This window comes from Miniopterus schreibersii, assembly GCF_964146895.1.
Source record: "Miniopterus schreibersii genome assembly, chromosome: 17".
NCBI lineage: Eukaryota > Metazoa > Chordata > Mammalia > Chiroptera > Miniopteridae > Miniopterus > Miniopterus schreibersii.
Window position 1 is genome coordinate 2,500,447 of NC_138117.1, and position 7,763 is coordinate 2,508,209.

At 53.0% G+C, this 7,763-nt stretch overlaps 1 long non-coding RNA gene across 1 annotated transcript; it reads right to left on the reverse strand.

Annotated features, from left to right (window-relative positions):
- Positions 1-1,012: 1,012 nt before the first annotated feature.
- On the reverse strand, positions 1,013-7,519 carry LOC308546896. Its single transcript, XR_013997420.1, has 3 exons — positions 7,272-7,519; positions 2,472-2,633; positions 1,013-1,510 (listed from the first exon to the last, which is right to left on the reverse strand). It is a non-coding gene; the product is annotated as an uncharacterized lncRNA (long non-coding RNA).
- Between the last annotated feature and the right edge of the window lie 244 nt (positions 7,520-7,763).

The following is a 7,763-nucleotide window of genomic DNA, read 5'->3' on the forward strand; positions in this document are numbered from 1 at the left end:
ACACGTCCACACCTCTAAGGTTAAGATGGTCCGGGTTTTTAGGAAGCTGTCCTTTTGCCATTTATGAGAACACGGTGTGTCATCAGGATAGCCCCAGGAGGCTATGACATCACAATGCAATTCTGGGAGAAGTTCCACAAGGCCAAGTGCCTCAGGCACATTGGGAGGATGCTCGGGGGTAGGGACGTGGCCTCGGGCGCCTCTGATGCTGGCCTACTTGGTGCCTCTGGGCTTCTCCTTTGACGGATCTCAGCCTTTATCTCCTCGTGTAAAACGAGGAGCTGGAATTAGACGTGTACAGGGTTTAATGCCAACGCCCTTTTGTCTCAAAGAGGTCATTACAGGAGGGGAGGAGGGCGAGGCAGGCTGATGCCTGGCGGAAAGTGAGTCCCGGTGGGTCAGGTTCCAGCAGGCCCCGTGGCCAGCCTGTCCCATGGAGTGGGCAGGATGGTGGGTGGATAAATCTAGCCACAAGGAAGGATGCTGGAGAAGCCAGGGGTTGCCCAGGCACTGTGGAGATGGGCCCTAGATCTCTAATTCGCAGTTCAAGTTCTAGTGCTGGTGGGGTGGGGGGGGCTGTTAGGAAGCAGTGTGGTGTTTTGGAAAGAGCTTGGGCTTTGGACTTTGGCAAGGAGAAGATTCTACTTTAAATCTAGTGCCTGTCCCAGGAATCCAACCTCTCGGCTTCTCATCTGTAAATGGGATAATAATACTGACCCCACAGATTGCTCTGAAAAATGAAGTAGCTATGGGGGAAGCCTTTTTGACACGCAGCAAGTATCCTGTGAATATCGGTTCCATGGCAGTGCTGGGGGATTTGGTCTGCCAAGGGCTTAGAGGGTGTCTTAGGGACTTGGGGAGCACCGTCCAGCATGGTTGGCAATTCATGAAGAACTACACGGAGGAATACTATAAGCATCGCCTCATTTCTTTCTCCCACGAACCGACTCGACAGTAGAGAGTGACTGCTAAGACACAAAGGCCTGCATTACAATCCTATCTCCCTTCACCTCTGTGACCTGGGCAGTTATTTAACTACCGTGAGCCTCAGTTTCTTCATCTGTAACATGCCCGGTCATCACAGGGCTCTGGTGATATTTACGTTAGGTTGATGTTTGTAAGCTGCCGAGAGGATGCTCAGCACATAGCAATTAGTTAATCACTGCTAACTGCTGTATTGATACCAGCCCCATCTTACAGGCAAGGAAACTGAGGCCCAGGAAATAAAATGACTTACTCAAAATTACACAACCAGGCAGCTAAACCACCAGTTTCTTAAACACATGCTTTGTCCAAAACTCACAACAAAATCTGAACTGGAGGAGACACTCCACAGAAAGCCCCGTCTTCCGCTGAGGATGGCACTTTTCCCTCTTTTGCTTTTGTCCCGTACCAAGGCCCTGCGCGCTCACGTCCGGGGAAAGACGTGGGTTTTATGAGGAAAATCCCGATGGTTGCCATTTTCCAAAGCTGTCATTTACTCTGACATCAGTTTGGAAGTCTTTGCATCCTACACAAAGAAATCAATCACAGACCTCAAATGAACAACGCTAAATGGGTAAAATGCTTTCCTCCCCCCCCCCTTACAAAACTCACCCAGATAAAACAGTTTCCTTGAAATCATGTGCTTGTGATTCTCACTAACTACTTGGCAGAGGTGACCGTGGTCTGAGGTAACACTGATGGTTATTCCAACTTATCTTTGCGAGGGGTTTGGGCCGTCCCCCCGCCCCGGTACGCAGCGCGCACTACGCTAACTTCTAGTTCTGGTTAGCAGACCAAATTATTAGGTTTTTTAGCCAAGCCGTTGTGGATTCCACGCTGGCTGGCCCTTGCCTTGCAGCTAAGGGAACGTGGTGTGAGAGCAGGCAGGACGATGGGAGGGTTGCTTGGAGATGCCGTTCTGGTGGAGGGAGAGGCAGGCTTACGTGTTAGATCGCGATTTCTTGCCCCCCGGCACCACTGACATTTTGAACAAGGTTATTTTGTATTTGGGGAGAGGGGACTGTCCTGTGCACTGTAGAATGTTTAGCAGCATCTCTGGTCTCGGCCCAATAGATGCCAGTCGCACCCTAAAACCCCAGTCATGACAACTCATAATGTCACCAAACATTGCTAAATACCCCCTGGGCAGGGGTGGGGTGTTAAAAGTGTGGCATTCTTGCATTCTTGGCATTTCTAGGGAGATCAGAGACGGACCAGCACCCAGCCTGGATATGCACTGAGTAGGGAAGGAGACAGGCATCCACTAATAGGATTACATGGGTATTAAAACACACACTGAATAAATCTGATGGCTATATTGGCTGTGTAACTATTCACTTTGAGGCATATCTGGATAACTTGCCTTTGTTAATGGTTAATTTAGTCGTTCTGTAATGATCTTGTACATCCATAAGCATGTTGGGTTGTTTCCCACTGTTTAAAAAAAAGACCTGTTATGTGTAAATCCTTATACATATCACCCCTACCTCTTTAGAAAAGAAATTCCACAAAAGGAGAGGAAATGTTGGAATAGATAGAATATGTCAGCTGCCACACCAGGACTGCTGTGTGCTTTCCATTTCTTCTGCCCTGGCTTCTCCAAAGCCCAGAGCATGTCTGCAGGCTGGTCTAAGTCTTTCTCTTTACTCCTACAGAATTAAGACAACAGGAATAGTAAGAAGGAAGAAGACAGAGAGAGGAGGTTCTCCATGGCAGAACCAAAGTGCCGCCCAGGGTCCCCGTGTCTCTCCCAGCCACTGCCGCTGTGTCTTGGGGTGTGTGTTTCTGTGTGCGTGCATGTGCGTGCTTGTCTCTTTGTGTGTCTGTGTCTCTTTGTGCGTGTTTGCTTGTGTGTGTATACGTGTGAGTATATGTGTGTGTGGTTTGGACTTCGGTCTGTTAGTCCCAGGCCGGCCTTCCAATCCCCTTTGCAACCTAGACCAGAAAAAGGGCAGTCAGGAGACCTACTTAACGGCTTCTGGGAAGATAGAGCTGCTTTGTGGAGCTCATTTCAAATGGGTGTTGTTTTGAATCTTCAAGTTCATTCAAATCCAATACGAAGCAAAATTCATAGATTGTGATGTCATGGGATTGAAACCAAAAAAGGGCTGTATTTCTGCCAGAATTTACTCTCGGCTTCAGGAAACTCCCCCACTCACCAGCCTCCTCCCCCCCTCCCCTTCTTTGCTCTCTGAGCCAGGACTTCAGGGCTGTGCCCTACAAGCCTCATTTTCCTTCGCAGACCTTTCTTTTTCCAGCAGCCCTGTGCCTAAGGCGTGCCATTTGTGCTACTATTTCTTTGCACTTATATCACTACTTTATGTTCACATTAAAAAGGGAATAGAGCTTTCCAATTGTATAGGCTCCAATTTTGTCTGGGGCGGGGGAGTAACGAGAACTGTTAGCAACCAGGTTCACCTGTTTCTTGTCTTACAGCTGAGTTGAGGAGGCTTTCTCAGTCCACAGGGAAGTTCCCATTGCGCGGTGGCCCTCACAGTTGTACAATCCCTATGACCTGACACAGACATCCCCCGACCTCGTGGCCGACTGGTCATGTCACCCTTTCCATCGCTGTGTGGTGGAACTGGATCTTAGTCAACCAGGGTTGTCATCGAGGATAACTTAAGGAAGGGCTATGTTTGAAGTATGTTTAAGAGAAGGGGTGCACTCCGGGCCTTAGGCAACGGTGTTGAAGGAAGGGGAAGGTTGAACCCCAAGGACACAGAAGGACAGAGAACTGGGGCATGTATGTGCCTCTCACCCTCTGTGTCCATGGAACTAGGAACACTGTGTGGGCACCCCAGCACTGTCCGTCCAGCCCAGCCCAGTGTCCTCACTGGGATCCGTGGTAGGAACTAGACTCATTGTCTCAGGGTTGCATTAGAGCTAGATCACATCTTTCTTCCTGTGCTGAGTGCTTTCTAGCCGAGAAAATCCAAATCGCCTCCTCCTGATGTAATTCCGGAATGGTACAAAAGTGTGTGTTAGTTCAAACTCTCAGCCATGGGGAGTGGAATATTAGTGATCCAATTGATGAATAAAGGGAGTGGCTTAGTGTTACCGGCTCGGACCTCGGTTCTTCTCGAGGGTGCAGAGAAGATTTTAAGGCCAATGAAAGTGAGAGTAAAGCAAAGTGGGATTTATTGAGAGTACACTCCAAGTGAGGAGCAGGCCAGTCCAGAGAGAAATGGCCCCGAACTCCTGGGTTATGTGGTTTAAATGAGGGATTTTCTGGGTGGAGACTTTCATCTGCACCCAGGGATGATTGACAGAAAAGGGTTATATAACTATATCTCTTCTGCACATGCCCTTACCCACAATGCACACAGAAAAACCCATGGGGTCGGGGGAGAAGGGGCGGGTCAAAACCCCAATGCAAATTTCATTGTAATTATAGTCCGAGGCCCTAGTAAGGTCGCCTTGAGGTCATGCTCTCTTCCTATGCTATGTGTCACGAATTGTGCTGGGCCTGAGATCCTAAAATTACGTGATATCAGAGTTCTGTATAAGACGCAAGAGTCTTCCTGGCGGAAAGCATCCTCAAGTTGGGGAGTTTGAGGGGAGGATAATGAAGAGACCGTGTACAGAGCTGTGGGCAGGTGGCGAGCTTTGTTCAGAGAGAAGCTACAGAGAAATAATAGTAGCTGGACCAGGCCTGCTGGCAAAACCATGAAATTATTTATCTCTGAGTCAGCAGTTCAAAGGAGTTAATCTGCTGTTGGCCTTCCCATTGGTAAAACTGGCCGGTCAATGTGAGTGGACCCAGTTCACCATGGTCTTCCGATTAGTTTCTGGTTTTAACCTTTCCCTTGAACGACTTCAAAACTGTATGTTATGAAGGTAAAATCCTTTGAGATAAAGAAGTTTTACTATTTTGGTTTCTGTCTCTGAAAAAGGCCCAGATATAATGAATTCACTGCCTTTCACTTTAGGCATGGTGGCTAGGAACTCTTCCTGAGTGCAACATGTGAGGCTGTTCGACGATTCTACAAGAATTCTTCATCTTTTGTCTGGGTTAATGTTAGTTTAAAATAGTGTGTGTGGTTAAATCACGTTTTGAGATCTTGCTACTAGATTAAAAAAAAATCTGTAGTCAAAAACAAAATTAATTCACTCAAATAATTGTTTTTAAAATAGATCGTATGCCATGAATTTCATACTGGCAACGCTGAGCTCTATGCCTCTGCTGGTTTGAGCCCAGAGATGGAGAAGGACCCTCCAGAAGAGCCCTAGCTGATTAGCTAAGCTGTACCCTAGCCAGGGACTGGGTCTGAGGCCCATGTGGCTGTCCTCATGACTCAGAGGGGGTGGGGACTGAAATCCTGTGGGCTGAAGCAGTCTGGCTGGGGGCAGACGCCTCATACTGCTGAGATAAGCAGTTCCTCTCCCACCAGCAATATTTGCTCCCTGGGGAGCAGGCCCCAGCTTCCTCTCCAGCACCGCCCCCTCCTCCCACCCGCTTCCTGCAGGGCAGGAGCTGAGCGGTCCCAGCTCTGCCCTGGAAGCAGCGCTGGGCCTTCGCCCGCAGCCTGAGCGTCCAGCCAGGCCCTGCCCCTGAAGGTTACAGGGTCCCTAAAGTTACTGCCCAGGGACTGGGGGGCGGGGGTCACCCAGGTTCATTGCAGCTTATGAAGTTACACCTCCTTGTATTCTTGCAAGCAGGAATTAAAAGAGAAAAGTTAAATTAAAAAAAAAGATTCCAGGCAGAATTACCCATCCTATTAAAAACAGTTTCCAGCCAGCAAGGCTTGAGGTCTGTGGCTGGGGTTTGTTAAAGAAATGGTTCTTGTCTTTTTGGTGTTTTTTTTTTTTTTTTTAATTATTAATTATTTAATTATTATTACAAACTCTGCTTAGCAACGACCCAGGAGGTGGCAGGCGATCAGAAATAAATGTGTAACTTGGATTTTGCAAAATTGGGTCCTGCTCCAAAGCACGCTCCCCGCCCACGAGGCCGGCTTGGGTTTCACAGGGGCGGCGGCTAGGCCTGGGGGGGAGACCTCGGGGTCCCTTCTGGGGCCGCGGGGGGATGTGCCGTGAGCGGGTCACCCGTTAGACGGCTGCCAGCTGTCCTGCTTCCCTTTCTATTCCGGGAACACCCGCCCCCCCCACCCCCGCACACACAAAACCCAAAACACCCCAATTCTGGTTTCTTGACTTTTTATTTCCTGGGGCATTTTCTTCTTTTATCCCCCCGCCCCCCTCCCCGCTCTTTTACAGCCTCCGCGTAATGACTAATTGGCAGCGTTTCCCAGCGTTTTTATGTTCCTCGTGCTCTGGTTACAAGTCGTGCTAACCCGGGAGGATCCGCAGGGACCCATAGACAGCGCGCGTTTCCCAGTGATATACAGCCTTCCCCTTTCTTTTCGAGCATAAAACGTTTACAAGGAAATGTACTAATGGCTCGGGAACACGTCCCGGGTCGGTCATTAGCGCCGGCCGCCCCGCACCCAGGCGCGCCCCGCGCGCTCCCCTCCCGCGGCCCGTTTCCGCGCGCCAGCGGGGCCGCCCGCCCGCCGCGGGACCGCAATTGCTCTGGCCCCCGATTGACGAGCCTCCGATGCCCATTTACTGCGCGCGGCAGCCACTCTGGAGCCGCCGCACATCTGGATGGAGTCAGCGCCCAGCGCCAGGGGCCAGCGCGCCGGAGCCAGCCCAGCGCGGCGGCGAGCGCGAGGGAGGCCGGCGCCCGCCCGCCTGCGCCCCGCCCGCGCCCCGCGCCCCGCGCCCGCGCCCCCACCCGCTAGCGCCCGCCTGCGCCCCGCCCGCCCGCGCGCCCCCCGCGTCCGCGCCCCCGCCCCGGCCCGCGCGCCCCCCGCGCCCCGCCCCGCCCCGGCCCGCGCGCCGCCGGGTTTCCTGCTGTAAACACAGCGGCCCGAGAGCGCGCGGCGCGGCCCGGGGTGTCCCTGGCGGTGCTTTATCTGCTCGGGGTCAGAGGAGCGACCTGGAAAAACAGGAGCGTCGCTTTGAATGGAAACAGCGCCTGGGCGCCGCCGACTCGGACCCGCGCGGGGGGAGGGGCGCCGCACGCCCGGCTCAGCCCCCCGCCCCCCACCCCCGGGTGTTCGCTCGCTGGGCGCGAGGGTAACCTGGGGGCGCAGGTCACCGCCGCAGCCGCTTCTGTGGATGTCTTGCCGCGGGTGGCGGGGCCCAGCCTCCCTCCAGCGCCCAGGGAAGAGTGTTGAGACTTGGACTGTCCCCGGGGTGCGGGTGCGGGTGGGGGTGTCCGCTGCCCCGTTTCCGAGAGAGAGTGGCTCTCTGTCACCGAGGGCCAGCCAGGAGTGTACCTTCCTTCCTGGGTTCCCAGAGGAGCTCCAAGGACGGCTTATGTGTCCCGCGTCCTGGGGTGCGCTTCCCTGCCCATCTTCCAAGGCGTGGGGACAGTTGTCACCCGGCTGTCTGCTCTGTCTGCTCCGGTGTGTCCGGCTGGGGCCGCTGCCTTCCCCGTGTGACTGTGTTGCTTCCTCCTCTCCTCTGGCTGGGGGTGACATAGGAAGGATTTGGGGATTCTGAATATCGGTTAAGTGAAAACCCAGCCAACCGTAGACTGTGACAAAGCCATTCTGAAGTAGTGGCAGAGAGGGAAAGCGCAAGGTGGTGGCAGAGCTCGGGGTGCTCACCAGGAATGAGAATGAAGCGTGGATGTGTTTCCAGGCCTGGAGAACTTCAGCGGGCCAGTCATCCTGAGATACCCGGAGCTCTCCTAACCCTCAGGCAGGGCCCGGCTTTGCAGAGCCTGCAGGTGGAGGTCAGGAGGGGCCACGGGGCAGAGCTGAGGG